The sequence below is a fragment of the Ovis canadensis genome, chromosome 26 (assembly GCF_042477335.2).
Source record: "Ovis canadensis isolate MfBH-ARS-UI-01 breed Bighorn chromosome 26, ARS-UI_OviCan_v2, whole genome shotgun sequence".
In the NCBI taxonomy this organism is placed as follows: domain Eukaryota; kingdom Metazoa; phylum Chordata; class Mammalia; order Artiodactyla; family Bovidae; genus Ovis; species Ovis canadensis.
Window position 1 is genome coordinate 48,303,169 of NC_091270.1, and position 16,098 is coordinate 48,319,266.

At 46.0% G+C, this 16,098-nt stretch overlaps 1 long non-coding RNA gene across 1 annotated transcript; it reads left to right on the forward strand.

The window, feature by feature from the left end:
• Positions 1-873: 873 nt before the first annotated feature.
• Positions 874-11,766, forward strand: LOC138430893 (uncharacterized). Its single transcript, XR_011253442.1, has 2 exons — positions 874-954; positions 9,630-11,766. It is a non-coding gene; the product is annotated as an uncharacterized lncRNA (long non-coding RNA).
• Positions 11,767-16,098: the final 4,332 nt, after the last annotated feature.

Below are 16,098 nucleotides of genomic sequence, written 5' to 3' on the forward strand. Positions count from 1 at the left end.
TTTATCTAGTAGTTTGTACCATGTTCAAATCCTTAGTTCAGTTTGAGTTGATTTTTGTGTAGGGAGTAAGATAGAGGTCCAGTTTCCTTCTTCAGGATTTTCTTTTTTTGTCTTGTAAGAAATCACCACCATATCCTCCAATTAAAAGTAGATTAAAATTTTTTTTTCAAAAGAAGTCACCACCAACATCCAGCTTTGTGATGGGAAAGGGAAGGAAGTTCCCCTCCTCCGTCTCCCCTGCTCCATGTCCATCTCCGGTTTTCCTTGGGGAATTACTCCTCCAGCAGTGGGGAGGCACATGCTGGCCCTTTTCAGATAGGCAACATCACGAGGCAGGGTGAGGGACGCCTCGAGGCACCTTCTGGAACAGACGTCTGGGGAAAGACTGTCCTTGCCGTCCCTTAAATAGCAGGCCTTGTTCCTCCAACCCGGATGCTAACCCCCTTCCTCTCTCCTCCCCAGTCCGTCTCCTACCCCGCGGCTCCTTCAAGCTCAAAACACAGCTGTCCTGTCCTCTCTTTTTCCTCCCCGCCTCCTCCTCCGGGTCTGCCCTGGGGAAAGCCAGAGCCTGATCTCAGGAGCAGAGTCTACAACACAGCCCACGGAGCCTGGAAGAAATGCCCTGGAACGAAACTGATTCTTGGGGGCCTCGCTCACCAGAGCATCAGAACTCGACACTCAGCCCAGCTTGTCTGTTCAGATCCTTTCATTGCACAAAGTCCACTTCTGGTCACTGCATATTGAGATGTCCCCTACAGGGCATCCATCCGTCAGCAAAGCACCCCCCTTCCCTTGGCTGAGCCACATTGGGGGGGTTGGGGGGGGCGGGTGCCCTGGGGATGGGAGGAGCCTAACCCGGATCGCTCTCTGACACTGAGGCTCAGAACCCAGTGACAGAAGTTTCCTCCAGACGCCTTGTCTTCTAGAAGCACCTATTCATTCTTAATGCTCTGGGTGAGTTTTTATGGCACCTATTTCAACCCCTCTGGGTGTCTTCCAATGATGTCTGCCTGGGTCCGTTCTCTCGGGCGCTCTCTCCATCTCTTTTTTTTTGGCTCCTTCAGTTTATTTTTGCCTCTCTGTGTGTGTCTCCCTCTGTCCGGCTCCAGGCCTCTGCACGTTGCCCCGCGTCCCTGCCTCCTTTTCTGTCCCTGGGTTCTCCTCTCTCCTCCATCCTCCAGGAGACCCTGGGAACGGAGCTCGTGGCGCCAGCGCTTTCATCCCGATCCAGGTGGCTACAATCCAGGACAGGATTTACGGTGCCCTGACCCTGAGCCGTCAAGAAGGAACTGCCAGATTAATGGGGTGGGCGGGCTGGGGTAATAATCGTTTGTTTGATGTGACAAGCCTGATAGGCGTTGATTTACTTACAGACTGATGGGCTTTTAATTGAGCACCTCCATCCCAGGCACTTCAAAGGCGGGGGAAGTTGACAAGGGGCCCCTTTCAAGGAGGGCTCCCGGTGATTGACAGCCCCCCTTCTGCCCGCGCTCCCCTCGCCGGAGGATTGGGCCCGGCAGCCCTGACCCGGCCCTGCTGGCAAAGTAACACGTCTTTCTGTGCAACTCAGAAATGGCCTTTTGTCTGCTGCCAAGGAAGGCAGGCCCTGCTCGGAAGGGCCGGCCGGTCTCCCAGGAGGATGAGGCGTGGAGGGGAGTCTGAGATGCTGAGAACCGGTCCACAGGACCCGGTTGGGGGGTGAGGGGGGGGGGGGCGGTGGACGGCGGGGCCTGCGAACCGGAACCGCTTCTTTGTTCTTCCGATTGTTGTTGGGCCCGCTGGCTTCCGCTCACCTCTTCCTCCTGTCCTCACTTCCTCTCCCTGTTGCAACTCTCTTCTCTTTGCTTGGGGAGAAGGCAATGGCAACCCACTCCAGTACTCTTGCCTGGAAAATCCCATGGGCGGAGGAGCCTGGTGGGCTGCAGTACATGGGTCGCTAAGAGGCGGACACGACTGAGCGACTTCACTTTCACTTTTCACGTTCATGCATTGAAGAAGGAAATGGCAACCCACTCCAGTGTTCTTGTCTGGAGAATCCCAGGAACGAGGGAGCCTGGTGGGCTGCCGTCTATGGGGTCGCACGCACAGAGTCGGACACGACTGAAGCGACTTAGCAGCAGCAGCAGCAGCAGCAGCAGCCCTTGCTTGACTCCCCAGCTCATGGACTCTGCCTACTCCTCCTCTCTTCCCTCGCATTCTTCCTTCTGCTGGGAAAGGCCCCACGAGGTGGAGTTGGCTTTTGCTGTCCCCCGGCCTGAAACCAGTCCCCGCTCTCCCGGGACGGCCGCCCCTTCCCTTCTCAGGCTGCAGGTGGCGAGGCCTCAGCTGGCAGCACCCTGGGACCCCTCCTCCCTACACTGCTGTAGGTGGCCATACAGTGACCAGGGCCACAGAGGCCTAAAGGCAGGGACCCAGGTCCAGTGGGGTTTCCATCCCATTTCTGTTTGGGCTAGAAGCTTTAATCATAGAGGTTTTATTGTGTTAGAGATTTTGAGTACTGAAGGCTAGGACTTCATCCCCACCCATGGGGCAGAGCCCCTATACTCCCGAAGGGTTTCCTCAGGCTTCCTCACTAAGTCAGGGGTCAGTGAGACATCCCTCCCGGCACCCCCCACCCACACCCCAGCCAGCTTCAAGTTCTAAGTCAAGCTGCTTAGTGATTGTGGGAAGCCCTGTTCCCTGTGTTTCTCTTCTTCCTCTGTAGTAACTGAACCAAGATCACTGGGCCAGGAAGTGAAAGAGTAGATACCTGGCTAGAAAGGCATCATAATAACTCACATTTGCATAGCATTGTGGAGTTTGGAAAGTAATTTCACATATATTATCTTAATTGGGCCTTTAACCACCATGTGAGTTAGTAAGTGGCATGTTGTTATGGCCGTTAGAAGGTGCTAAAATTGAGACTCAAAGGATAACACATTCCCAAGAGGCAGAATTGGCTCTCAAACTCAGGTATCTCCCTCCAAGTCTGCTCCTTCCTTCGCCACCCCCGCTGCAGCCTGGAGACTATTAAGCTGTTCCTTTGTTGTTTTTTTAATTATTGTTAAATAATTAAAGGTCTTAGTTTTGGCACTCCGGATCTTCCATCTTTGTTGTGGCATACAGAGTCTTTAGTTGTGGCCTGCAAACTCTTAGTTGTGGCATGCGGCATCTGGTTCCCTAACCAGGGATCGAACCCCAGCCCCCTGCATTGGGAGCATAGAGTCTTAGCTCCTGGACCACCAGGGAAGTCTCTGAAAATAATGTTTTATCATAGCTGATTCACAATATTATACTACTTTCAGATGTTAAACATAGTGATTTAATACTTTTATAATTATACTCGACTTGGTTGTAAAATATTAGCTATAGTCCTCCTCCTTTATAAAATATATCCTTGTAGCTTGTTTATACATAGTAGTTTGTACCTGTGGGTCCCTACCCCTATCTTGCCCCTCCTCCCTTCCCTCTCCCCACTTGTAACCATTAGTTTGTTCACTATGTATGTGAGTCTGTTGCTGTTTTGTTATATACATTCATCTTATTTTTTAGATTTCACATATATATCACAATATACAGTATTTATCTTTGTCTGACTTACTTCACTAAGGATAATACCCTCTAGGTCCATCCATGTTGTTACAAATGGAAACATTTCACTCTTTGTTATGTCTGAGTAATAGTCCACTGTATAAATGTACCATGTCTTCCTTTATTCATTCATCTGTTGATGAATACTTAGGTTGCTTCCATATCTTGACTGCTGTGAATAACGCTTCTGGAAGCATTGGGTTGCATGTATATTTTCAAGTTAATGCTTTCATTTCCTTCAGATATACATCCAGGAATGGAATTGTTGGATCATACTGTAATTCTATTAACAGTAAAAAAAAATATTTTCACGAATGAATCATTTTACTCTATAATTGCAGAGTGGAGACCTTTCTAAAGTATAAAAATCAGGGCCCAGAAGTCATAATAGAAATGATGGATAAATTTGTCTACGTAATTTATCTTTACATATTTTACAAGCAAAGTCAAGTGACAATAAACAGGTATGTAAGGAACATTTGTACAAATAAATGTGTAAGAATAGTATCAGCATTACTTCATATAACAATAGAACATTTGGAAAACACAGCCATTAAGAGGGACCAGGTAAGTACATTCCAGTACGTAATGGTGAAATTTTTGTTGAAATGATTCTTGCTGAACTATTTGAAGAAAGGCCACAGTATTGTGTGACAGTAGAGTCAAACAGCCTAGGATATATTCCTAGTTCCACTGCTTGCCCTTGGTCAGATCATTTAAATCTTACATTGCCTCAGCTTCCTCATCTGTAAAATGGGACAAAAACACCACCTACCTCATAAAGTTATTGTAAGGACTAAATGAGTTAATAACACATTTCATCTAGTCATCTACATTACACCCTTATTTCACATCCAACAACGAAAGAAAAATGCTGCAAAATAATCTGTGATACAATGCTCTTTTTAAGAAATCAATGTCAGAGACATTAAAATGCAAACCAAAAAAAAAAAAAAACCCTTAGAATTGATTAAACTTGTCTGTGCAAAACACTTAGAAGAGAGACTGCACAGTCCACGCTAAGGGAGCGACTGTCCTCATCACTGAATTGCATTCTCTCAAGACTGCTATCTGGAAAAGGAAATGGCAACCCACTCCAGTACTTTTGCCTGGATAATCCCCATGGATGGAGGGGCCTGGCAGGCTACAGTCCATAGGGTCGCAAAGAGTCAGACACGACTGAAGTGACTTCACTTTCCTTTCCTTTAAGACCTCTATCGTGGGCAAGTGAATCTTCATTTTATAGGTGAGGAAGCAGAGACTTCAAGAGATGCAATAGCTTGACCAGCTCACAGAGCACTGAGCCCCCAGTAGGCATTTCAACCTGCCCTTAGAGTGCACTCATCCAGTTATTACAAGAGCTGACCACGGCCCACCAAGGTGCCGGGGAGTTAGGAGCTGAGTGTTGTTCTCTATCACCTTTGCTTTCCTAAACTGAAGCTTTCCCTCTCTGGTGCAATTACTCTGCTTCTCCCTCCCTCTTCCTCCTTTGTCCTTGGCCCTGATCCTGTTACTTTTCTGTTTATGGCTTTGGGTTGTACTGTATCTGTGTTTTGGATAGTAAGGGATCTCCAATCTTTTATGGAGGCAAGAGAGGTACAAATAAGTATAAAGGTAAAACTTAGCTTTTAAGGATGACATGTAGCAAGAAAAAAGGAGAGAGAAACATGTCCACGATAACACACAAGGGTACATAGGCTCAGTACCAACACGTCAAAAAAGTGCTTACAGACCACCCTCCAGTCCTACAAGGGACTGTGATGCCAGATGTCCTCAGAGCTCAGCTCACCCCCTCAAGCTAGGTTGTCTGCCACAACAGACTCTTTTTTCCCATGACCCAGTGAGACACTAGGAGGTCAAGCGGGTAGCGGGGAATTTTGAGAGGGAATGGGAGGGCAGCTAACTTTAAGATCTTCTCTGGCTCTGCTTGGCACATCCCCTCCCCACCTCAAAAAAAAGGAACATATACCTGAAAGAGTGTGAGTTTCTAGGGAACTAGTGCAGTGAGTCTGAGGCAACCAGAGCATCCCACGAGCTCCAAATGGAACCAATGTCTATCGGTGTTTTCAAGGAGGCCTATCAGTGTTTTTAAGATCAGAAAGAGAGACTTCAGGACCCATTTCCTTTGGAGTTTTGCAGGGCCTCCCCACAACCCTAGTGGCAGCCCAGGACCCATGACTCTTTAAGATCACAGACAGATGCCACTTGCCACTTCTGCGTCCTCATCCCAAGTGAGGAATCCCAATATTCTACCTCTTCTTCCAAGCTTGTAATGTTCATGTTAAAAGATAATGAACAGGGCCTTCTGGTGATCCAGTGGTAAAGAATCTGCCTGCCAATGCAGGGGACATGAGTTTGATCCCTGGTCCAGGAAAATTCCACATGCCACAGGGCAACTGAGCCTCTTTGCCACAACCACTAAGCCTGAGCGCTAGAGCCTATGAGCTATGACTACTGAAGCCCTCTCACCTTACAGCCAGTGCTCCACAAGAGAAGCCACCCCACTGAGGAGCTCACACACAGCCTGGGAAAGTCCATGCACAGCAACAAAGACCCCACACAGGCATAAATAAAACAAATAAAAACTTTTAAAAGATAATGAATACCCAGGTTCCCAAGGACTGACATAATCAAACTGAATGTAACTCAGCTTAATGTTGAAATTGTTAACCATCTTGAGCTACTAGTTAGTGTGATATCCAAGAAATGTATTTCCTTTAAATTTTAGAACATCTGGTGGAGCTCCTGTGAGTTCTGGGCACCTTGGTGCAAGGGAAGCTAACTGGTATATCAAGATGGTTAACAGATAAAGAAAAGAAGAAAATTAATAAAACAGGGCATAGGATTGCACTGGGCTCTTCGCTCCCATGTGGAGAAGCCGCCAGTTGTCTTGGGCATTGCATTCTTGAATTTCCATGGGGTTTTCAGGATGGAGAGGGTTTTTCTAGAACTTCTGTTGACTGTCCCACATGCCCTAAGATCCACAGAGCACTGAGTAAAGAGTGGAGGTGAAAGCTGGGTAAAGTAGTGAGTTTAACAAGGTTAATTGCATTAGGGAGCTTCGCCATGGGCCACAAAAAGAGCACACCATCCCTTGGGACTCCTGAGTGGAGCCTCCTATTCTTCCTCCAGGTTGGAAAAAAATGTACTTTAGGCTCCAATCCACCAGAGAAAGAAAGGTATATCAGCAAAGGAGGGGAAAGAGGAAGATGAGTGTTTGGCTATTTATTCAAATACATGCAGTTCATCTCTGTTTAGGGGCCTCCCTGGTGACTCAGATGGTTAAGAATCTGCCTGCAGTGCAGGAGACAGGTTCAATCCCTGGATCAGGAAGATCCCTTGGAAAAGGGCATGGCAACCCACACCAGTATTCTTGCCTTGAGAATTCCATGGACAGAGGAGCCTGGAGGGCTACAGTCCATGGGGTCGCTTCTCAAAAAGCAGGTTTGCACCAAATCCCTTCCAATGTCTTCTGTATCCAAGCCTCCTGTGAGATAATCCTCTTAATGGAATATTTAAGAAATCAGATATAAATCACCAACCTTTTATCTCACCGGAAGACTCATGTGCCATAGGACGTCTGGTGTATACATCTATCTACACACAGATGGTTGCAGGTGTCTTTCTGAGCAGATGTCACTGTATTTTTAGGCTGTATATGTTTTCCAATATCTAAATCTATTTTTTTTCTTGGTGCAAAAATTTTAGCAATTTTAGAAAATCAGAGCCCAGAAAATAGAGGCACCTGGAGACATTTCCAAATTAAAACACACATCCCTCAGAGAAACCTTTTATGTCATTTGCAACCAACAAAAGTGCCTATTGTTATGACGTGCTCATAAATAACTTGATTTTGGCATACACTTTGGTACCAAACAGAAGATGAATAAATTAAATGTGATTTACAACCTTTTTCATTTTTATTAGCACTGCTCTGAAGAGTTTATGTAAGGGACATGCCATAGCAGTTATGCCAAATGTTTTAAGGCGTTGGTATTGATATTATATAAATTAAGGTGTTTTAATTTGCATTCTTTAATTAACTAAATACTGGCAGAAAAATAAAACACAAGGGCAGCCCTGACTTATTGCCTCTATTAAACTGCTGACGTCTCCGAAAAGATGCTTTAAGTAATCCAATTCATTCGGAGAGGGGGAGGGAGGCATATTAACACTCTCTTATTTGGCAAAATATATTAGGGTTTAAGAAACCAATGTTCAGCTTTGTTTGCAGGGTGGTTTGGGGGGGTGGTGTTTTAAGGTCTGAATTTATGTCCCTAAAGAAGGAGCTGACCCAATGCTTTAACCATCCATCCTATGCAAGTCTGAGCTAAAGAAGTGGGGGCAGCCTGGCCCCACCACTGGGCACGGCCAGGCTTCTTGATGCAGGGCCCTGCCGACCTGGACTGCCTGCCCTTGTCGCCCAGAGCTGTATCACTGCCAGTCTCAGAAAAGAAAAGCTGGCTGAATTAGCCCAGTGGTCCGATGGATCCCGTATCAACATTATTGTTGTTCAGTTGCTGTAAGTCATCTCTGACTCTTTGCAACCCTATGGACTGCAGCACGCCAGACTTCCCTGTCCTTCACTGTCTGCCAGAGTTTGCTTAAACTCATGTCCATATCATGCCCATATCATGTCCATATCAACTTAATCACATCCAGAAATCAAAGAGAGAAATAGCTAACAATCCTCCAGTGGAATTAGCTGCTTCTGGTCAACCCTTCCCTTCACACACAGAACCCCCCAACCACACACACACACACACACACACACACACAGATTCTAATAAGATATGCCAGGAGTACTCTAATTCCTTTCCACAAGCCCTGATTCTGATCACTATCTCCAGAGACTTTGTTTTTTCTTTTCCATTATGGTTTATTACAAGACACTGACTATTGTTTCCTGTGCTATACAGTAGGATCTTGTTGTTTACTTACTTCACAAGAGTAGTTTGTATCTGCTAATCCCAACCTCCTAATTTGCTCCCCCACCCCCATCCTCTTTCCCCTTTGGTAGCCATAAAACTGTTTTCTATGGGAGACTTTTTTAAAAGTTACTCTTACCATGGAGTCATTAACATCTTTCTCATCCAAATTCTTCCTTTCTCTTCACTTTCTAGATCATTCTTGATTTTTGCTGTTTCTCCTCTCCTGGTCAGGCTTCATCTTTTATCATTTTCCCCTCCAGACTTTTAGTGGGGAACAGCTCTAAGGAGAAGATTGCAACTCCCAGTGGTTGGCCAGAGGAAAGAGCCAGCTTCTCAAACACAAGTGAGAGCAGTGTATTTCTCTTCCCTAAACCCACAGGGAAAGGAGCCATCTATACAAACTTCCCTGTTCTCCCACGATTCCCAGGGGCTCTGGGTTCATTTCTCTGCCTGGACTGGGAGTCAGCACGTCAAGGGCAGACCTCTAGGGGCTCACGGATGCTTGCTGAGCTGACTGGAGACATCACCCAGGGAGAGGTGGGCTGGAGAGCGGAATTCACCTTTCTCCTCTGTCCACACTCTCTCTGCACCTTCATACACATGGTCCCTTCTGACACCACCCAATCAGAGGCAGTTCAAAGGCCACCCAAGGCCCCTTGTCCAGACCTCAGAGGACTGTCATTACATTACGTCCCCACCCCAGCGTTCTTCCTGGACACCGTTCCTCACTTGCTCCACAAGGATGGATTCCAGCTTTTTAATCAAGAAAATGCCATTCTCCTTCGCCAGACTCCTACCCGCCTCCCCCAGCCCCACCCCCACCCACCCACCCACCCAATCGCACTTTCTTGTCGTTCCCCATCTCGCAGCTCTGTCAGTTGTTTTAAAACAAAAACATGTCTCCTGTCATAAATAAGATTGTCATTATGCATGTCGACTGCAGTGGGGGAAAAATTCACCCGGGGCCTGATGTGGAACAGGCATAAACATCATAAGGAAAAGGACAAGGTCTCCTCAGCATTTTCAGCTACCATTCTGGTTTGGATTGTTTGGGTTTTTTTCTTTTTCTTTTTTTTGGTTGTTGCTGTGGTTTTTATCATTTATGCATTGATTTATTATTTATTTCAGGAAATGAATAAGAAAAACAAAGACAGCCTGGCAGAAAGTGGTTGTGTACGATGTATCAAGATGGACCTTGGGAAACGTGGAAGGGGTACCCTCAGGATGCCTGAGAAAAGTCTTCAAGATGGTACAATTCTTTTTTTATATATAAGTATTTATTTTGGCTGTGCCGCACATGGGATCTTAGTCGTGGCATGTGGGACCCAGTTCCCTGACCGGGGACTGAGCCCAGGTCCCCTGTGTTGGGAGCATGGAGTCTTAGCCACTGGACCACCAGGGACACCCCCTAGAATTCTACTTTAGATGGTCTGGAATGAACATTTATCCTGATTCCATGGCCCATCAATACTCCATGCAGTCCTGACTCCTCCCAGTGTTACAGGGTGAAGGTCACTCACAAAAAGTGAGCTTGGACGCAGCAGACCAAGGAGGCCCAGCCCTGGGCCTGAACTAGAGGAGACAGAGGCTTTCCTGTGCATCTTTGCCACGAGAAACTAAAGTGTCCAAACACCTGCAGAACGGCATCGTCTGCTGCTCTTTTTTTAGTTGTTTTTTTTTTTTTTCCCTTGGCAAATGGTCAATAAAGCAGAAAACTCTTATCATCTCAATCCTTGTTGAGAAGTTACATACCCATGCCCTTGGTGCCTCTGAATTCTGTAGGCAATGCCTATCCAAAAATACAATATTCAAATAAGAACAAAGTGAAGACTGCTCAGCCGCTTTGGCAAGCACTCTGCTAATAGTAATTACTGATGTCATGATTTGATGTCTTCAGACACATCGCAAGCCTCGTGCTGGAAATTCGCAGTGAGAACCAGATACAAACCTCCATGGATACAACAGCAGTTTACGTATTATCTTTGGCACGAACTTCTGCCTTCTTGTGAGCGTGAACGAAAAAAGGTGCAGACAATCCAGCGTTTCTGTTAGGGTTCACTGATTGGAAAGTTGGCAATGTTAAAATGTGTATTTATCAAAATCATGGATTCCTTGAGGCTGGACGTAATTTTTCCTCTCCTCTTTCTTCTGCTAAACGAGGGAGAAGGTGGGACGAGAAGGCAGAGCAAAGCAAGAGAAGCACGCACATTTTCTTAAATCCAGAGATGGAAATGGAGCCCTTCTTACTGAGCCTTCTCCAGATGAATGCGACCAGACATTCCTGGAGGCATTGCCCTGGCTTTCTTCCCTGAGTCCCTCGGCTGAACTTCTAACTCACTCCAAGGGTGTGTTGGGTCCTACCTACTTTCTTGAAAGGGGCTTGTTTTGAACGCATATAGCTTTCAGCCCTGCAATTCTATTCCTAGGAACTTACCCTATAGTTTTATTAGCACACATGGAGAATTATATATATTATATACACAGTAAGACTCCTAGAGGGTGTGGAGAAAAGGGAACTCTCCTACACTGTTGGTGGGAATGCAAACTAGTACAACCACTATGGAAAACAGTGTGGAGATTCCTTTAAAAATTGCAAATAGAACTGCCTTATGACCCAGCAATCCCACTGCTGGGCATACATACCGAGGAAACCAGAATTGAAAGAGACACGTGTACCCCAATGTTCATCGCAGCACTGTTTATAATAGCCAGGACATGGAAACAACCTAGATGTCCATCAGCAGATGAATGGATAAGAAAGCTGTGATATATATACACAATGGAGTATTACTCAGCCATTAAAAAGAATACATTTGAATCAGTTCTGATGAGATGGATGAAACTGGAGCCGATTATACAGAGTGAAGTAAGCCAGAAAGAAAAACACCAATACAGTATACTAACACATATATATGGAATTTAGAAAGATGGCAATGATGACCCTGTATGCAAGACAGCAAAAAAGACACAGATGTGTATAGCGGACTTTTGGACTCTTGAGGGAGAGGGAGAGGGTGGGATGATTTGGGAGAATGGCATTGAAACATGTATACTATCATGTAAGAATCGAATCACCAGTCTATGTCTGATGCAGGATACAGTATGCTTGGGGCTGGTGCACGGGGATGACCCAGAGGGATGTTGTGGGAAGGAAGGTGGGAGGGGGGTTCATGTTTGGGATCGCATGTACACCCGTGGTGGATTCATGTCAATGTATGGCAAAACAAATACAGTATTGTAAAGTAAAATAAAGTAAAAATAAAAATTTTAAAAAATAATAAATACAAAACAAAACAAACAAAAAAAAAGACTCCTACATACGAACAAGTTCTGTTCCAAGAGTGCTTTCGTAAGTCCAACTTGTTCATAAGTCCAGCAAAGTTAGTCTAAGTACCCAGCTAACACAATCAGGTATTAGGTTTATAATACTGTAACAGTTTTAATACTGTACTGTAATAGGTTTATAATAGTTTTCACACAAAAGATACATATAAAACAAACACACAAAGAGATTTTTAACCTTATAGTACAGTACAGTAGGACAGTACAATGACTGGCATCCAGGGGCTGGCATCGAGGGAAGAGGAGAGAAGAGTCACTGACTGGAGGAGAGAGAGGAGGTGGGAGATGGTAGAGCTGAAGGATCGCCACCAGCGATAGGAGACGGAGGGCAAGCTGCAATTTCACTCACACCTGATGTTGATAGAACGGATGTTTGCGTCTTTGAAAGTTCGAAACTTGACAGTTCATATGTAGGGTACATAAATACACACGTAAACAAATATATGGTTATTCACCATAGGAACAAACACTGGAAACCATCTAAATGTCCACCAGCAGGGGAATGGTCAAATAAACTCATCACACATCCATGTAACAGTGCGGTGAAACTAAAAAAGTAAAATAAAATGCAGAAGCCCATGATGCAATCTCCAAACTATATTAATTTTTAAAAAAGCAAGTGCAGAACATTGTATGTAGTATGTTGCCATTTGTGTATAAAAGGGAGAAAGAATACATATGTATTTGTTAATATATGTACAGAATACCTCTGAAGGATGGACAGTATACTCATAGCATTGATGCATGGGGGAGAAGAACTGAATTGCGAGAGGGAGGCCTTTTTCAATGTGCATTCTCATAGTTTGGGAATTTGGTGCCATGGGAATCCACTTAATCATAAATAAATAAGTGCATGTTTCCAAAAAAAGTAATAGCTTAAATCATTTTTAAAGGGGGCTTATTATGGATATCTCCACTCTGAATGGACTACTATATACTTGGATACTTGCAGCCAGCGGCTTGGTTGGGACCCCGCCTCTTGGATTTCCATCTCCCAGCAGAGGCTGGCAGAGGGCCACGGAAATAAACACTCCTCGAAATTGTTCTGACATCTTGGAATTTGGTTTTATCAAATACAAGCAGCAGTAATTGAGCCACTGCCTGAGCGGCTCTTCCCTTTTCTCTAATCATGTTTGTTGAAATGAATTTGAAGCTGCACATCCCTGCTAATTGGGAGGCCAGCCTAGCAAAGGGCCTGCTTTGGGCAAGTTGAGAGGCTTATCCACCAGAAGGGAGGGGTGGGCATCAGAGAACTATCATCACCTTCATGGCTGAAGCCCATGGGTGTCAGAAACAGGTGTGACATCTGTCCCGTGCAACTGAAATAGTCGGTTTGCTACCAGGATCTCTGGGGGCCCAGTGGTTCCGGCTGGGAGGGTGTGCTTAGAGCACAGGGGCAGGACATCTGAGGAACCCTGGTCCCCGCTTCCCTTTCTGGGGCCTCCGCCCTGCTCTTGGACTCCCCTAATACCCAAATGAGAGATGGTGCATGAACGCACCTGAAATGATGCATACTAGCACCCAGAGGCGCTCAGTAAATGCGGTAGAATCTGAATTGAACATGAAGCAAATGCTTTTTAGAACAGTGAGCAACTAGAACCAACTCCTGTGTCTAAAATACATTAGCCACAAGGATGTATGGTACAGTGCAAGCAATACAACCAACATTTTATCACAACTTTGAATGGAGTATAATCTATAAAAAATTGTGAATCACTGTTGTACACCTGAAACTAATATAATCTTGTGAGCCAATTGTACCTCAACTTTAAAAATTAAAAAAAAAAAAAAAGACTACTGGGCAACTACAGTACAAGGTAATGAGCACGATTTCAGTTACAGCCACCTGACTTTTTCTTTTAATCTACAAAAGAAGCCCACAGGTTCCCAAAGGAGAAGATTGCCCTGCCTTTTAGGAGCCAGCAATGTGCATGTCTTGGCGGTGACCAGGACTGGCCGGCCTGCCCTGGTCCTTATCTCCCCTGGGATCACCTCAGGCCTGTACCTACCAAGTAGCCAATAAACAGTACTTGAATGAATTCGTCCAATCCAGTTCAATTAATGAAATGAAAGTTTACCTTGCTCCCTTCTCTGTGTCAGCTTCCTTTCTACCATATTCTCAGTCCTGGTGCGAGTTCTCAGTCGCTTCAGTCGTTTCCGACTCTTTGTGACCCCATGGACCATAGCCCGCCAGGCTCCTCTGTCCATGGGATTCTCCAGGCAAGAATACTGGAGTGGGTTGCCATGCCCTCCTCCAGGGGATCTTCCCAACCTGGGGGTCAAACCTGTGTCTCTTAGTCTCCAGCATTAGGAGGCGGGTTCTTTACCACTAGCTGGAGATAAAAATTAAAACCTGGTTGTGAAGAGCAGTATTCTGGAAAACGGTTGAAGTCATTTGTTATTTTTTAGACCACATTTTAAAAATCTTTGCCAACAAAGGTCCATCTAGTCAAGGCGATGGTTTTTCCAGTAGTCATGTATGGATGTGAGTTGGACTATAAACAAAGCTGAACGCCGAAGAATTGATGCCTTTGAACTGTGGTGTTGGATAAGACTCTTAAGAGTCCCTTGGACTGCAAGGAGATCCAACCAGTCCATCCTAAAGGAAATCAGTCCTGAATATTCATTGGAAGGACTGATGCTAAGTTGAAGCTCCAATACTTTGGCCACCTGTTGCAAAGAACTGACTCATTGGAAAAGACCCTGATGCTGGGAAAGATTGAAGGCAGGAGAAGGGGATGACAGAGGATGAGATGGTTGGATGGCATCACCGTCTCAATGGACATGAAACTCCGGGAGTTGGTGATGGACAGGGAGGCCTGGCGTGCTGCAGTCCATGGGGTCACAAAGAGTAGGACACAACTGAATGAACTGATACTGATAATGAGGCTGTGCCATACAGCAGGTGGGATCTTAGTCCCCCATGCAGGGTTCAAACCCACACCCCTGCATGGTGAGCATTGAGTCTTAACCACTGGTCCCTCAGGGAAGTCCCTGAAGTCTTTAGCTTTCCTGCTGCTCTCTCAGGCCTGCATTCAGATTAGCTCAGAAACAGATACTTGCATTTGAATCCTGGTTCTACCACTTTTGAGCTGTGTAATTTGGGCAAGTTACTTAACCTCTCTGAGCCTCAGGGCCTCACCTATAAAAACAAGCATACTCCATACCTCATCAGTTTGTAGTGAGAGGTGAATGAGTTCTTACAGGTAAGGAGCTCAGACAGGCCGGCATACCGTAAGGCTCCATAAATGTTATTATTACCCAGGGTCAAACACTCTCTGCTAATCACAGCCAAGGTGTTGGCAGATTACTAAAGGATGATTCCTCCCAGCAGTATCCGCAACTTAAAAGGGGAATCTGGAAGAAACCTGAAGGCCCAAAGGAACAAAGTCGTCAAGGGTGACTGCCCAGGGCTAAGGTTGATGTCTGGGGCGGGGCTGGTGCAGGGCTGAGAACTTCAAAAGCACACCTCCTGGCACCCCCCTCCTTGCCACCGCCCCCTACCACCAGCCGCCCTGCCTATCTCCCCGAGGGCTGATAGGAGATAAACGAAACCACTTCTTCAAAGCACCCAGCTCAAGGACCATGATCAAACACGGGGCTTGGAAGATAAGCTTCAGTCTACATTTCCGTTCCTTCCCATAACTTCTCCAAAGGAAACTCCAGGTGGGGGAGGGAAAGGAGGCAATTCCTCCTTCTTTCATCAAAGGGAGTCACCTCCCCGTCCCCATGGTGGTGGGGCTGTAAGAGGAGACCCAGGAGGCCCTCTTCTGCCAGGACTACCACGTGGCTTCAGGCTCCCCCAGAAGCTCTGGGGGCCCCGACTTTATCTGTCAAAGCCGGCGGGGGGGGGGGGGGTGCGGGGGGGTGGGGCGCCAGACACCTGCCCAAAATAACTCAGAAAATTGCTGCAAGATGATGAATGCAAACAGGTATTTGGGGAAAGATCCTTTAATAGGCTCATACAGTTGACATTTTGAAAAATACTAAGTCATCCACCTTTTTGTTTACATGGAGAGGGGAGACAGAGCTAAATAACCCTCCTACGTAAAGTTCTTATTCATTCATCAGCAAACTAGCACTGGACATGGATGGCATTCAGACTGCATGGATTCAAGCCCCCATCTCCTACCAGCTCGAATTGGCGGCAGGAGTACTTAACCTCTCTGTGCCTCCACATCCTCCTGGTGAAATGGGGTAACCATACGACCTACCTCCTGGGGCTCCAGTGGGGACTAAAGAGAAATCGTGCAAA